This window comes from Mauremys mutica, chromosome 2, assembly GCF_020497125.1.
Source record: "Mauremys mutica isolate MM-2020 ecotype Southern chromosome 2, ASM2049712v1, whole genome shotgun sequence".
NCBI lineage: Eukaryota > Metazoa > Chordata > Testudines > Geoemydidae > Mauremys > Mauremys mutica.
The window spans coordinates 128886228-128888344 of NC_059073.1; positions in this window are offsets into that span (position 1 = coordinate 128886228).

Consider the following 2117-nt stretch of genomic DNA (forward strand, 5'->3'; position numbering starts at 1 on the left):
GCTCACTTTCTGAGTCAAAGGACAATTCTCTAAGGTGTTGGTCTACTCTCTCCTTTTAACTGGCTCAGGACACCTGGTGACCAATTACTAATTGAAGCTAGTCAGCCTATTTACACATTTTCATCTGCTCTACTTATAAATCCTAGTAGCTTCAGGCTTGTTCTTTTAGTATCTTCATTCATTTCTCACTCAGAGTGGGCACGGCAGCCCTCCCACCAAGAAATTTATTTTTTGCCTGAAAACTTTTAAGGGCGTGGCCTCTCCAATTTTACATTATTCCTATAAATGCTACATTTCTCACTTACACCCACACAGTTCCTGGTTGAATATTCTATTTCTCTTTGGTGCATCTGGTTATTAGTATTGGGTAATACACCCTGTTACAAAACAAAAGATACATGATTCATACTGATCATAGGATCGTCTCTAAACATAACATTTTCTGTGAGATGTGAACTTTCATTTCACACAAAACAGCTTGGCCTACCTTATAATTAGCAACATGTAGGTTAAAGAATAGTAAGTACCTGAAATTATTTTTTCTATCCTATATAGAAAAGGCTAAGTAAAAAAACCCATGTTCATACCCAAGTAAAAACAATTATGAGAAGAGATTTAAAAAAAAAAAGTTCTTTAAGAGGCTTGTCATCTGTAGGGCAAAACTGGTAAATCAAGGAAGCTTGATATTAAGTAGGCAAATAGATGTGGATTCCTTATGGTTATCAGTCCTTCTGAAGGAGCGATGAAGCAAAAAGCAATTAAAACAAGACAACTTTCTATCAGTGGCATGCACATAATAAAAGTAATAAACAAGGAGGGGAAATTAACCAATGCAGATTAATTCAATAGTATATTTATTGCACGGTTTAAGGATTTACAGAACATTAGTCCAGTCCTTAATTCCAAAAAGTACTGAACTGTCATTATTTTGTGCTTTTGAATTAGTGCCAGGAATAATGAAAAACACAACTGCTTATTAATTAAGCAAACAAAAATGAAATGAACAGAATTGGTTATCATGAAATTTCACCTAACGGAGCCCCCAAATGTGATTATGTTAAATACACCATGCCAAATCCTGCCCTAAACTAATGCATTGAAGAGACTACACAGAACAAAAGAACAGAGTTTAGCCCATTTGGGTCTTACTTTCTTTTTGCCTCTGTGGCGAAGATTTCAAGAGTGACTAATGACTTTGGGTGCCCAATTTACAAACTATAAAGGGGCCCAATTTTCAGGAAATGCTTAATACCAGCCTCTGAAAATTAGGTCACTTTATGAGATCTCAGACTGGGCATCAAAGACCCGGTAACTTCTAAAAGTCTAGGTCTAACCCCATGTGTTGTGACATTCAATATTTTAACTGTTTATGAAATGTATCATTTCCATAAATCTTGAAATTTAACAGTGTGTTCTATATTTTAATCTATATGAAAGTTAATCTAAAATTGGCTAGTTATACTTGCATGGTAATGAAACATTCTTTCAGAGAGCTTATATATTTCAACAGGTAAAGAAAAACACTACCACAGAACAACAAGATCAATATTTGTCATTCAAAGTCTGATCTGAACACTTTGGGATTTGGGGAGACTTGAAATCTGTATCTAAGCTTTGCAGTTTGGGCCCATCTCTACTTTAATTTATACAAAATGCTATAGCAAAACTAGTTAAAGTATGCTAAAAATTACTATTATTCTTTTGTATTATAATAGCATACAGAGGCCACAACCAAGTGCAGAACCCCATTTTTCTAGAGGTTGCACAGAATGTACTTAGAGTCGCTGTCCTGAAGAGCTTATGTTCTAAATAAACAAGACAAAGGATGTGAGAAAGTACACTTTATCCCCATTTTATAGCTCAGAAATGGAGGCATGGAGTGATAAAGAGAGTCAGAGCTAGGACTTTAACTCAACTTTTCTTGCTTGAGTTCCAGGCAGGGCCGGTGCAATCATTTAGGCGACCTAGATGGTCGCGTAGGGTGCTAGGATTTGGGGGGCGCCATTTTCTTCGGCAGCGACCATGGTGGCCGGATCTTCAGCCGCCCCGGTCACCGCTGGCATTTAGGTGGAGGGAGCTGGGGCAGGGGAGCACGGGGAGGGCCGCCTGCAGCAAGT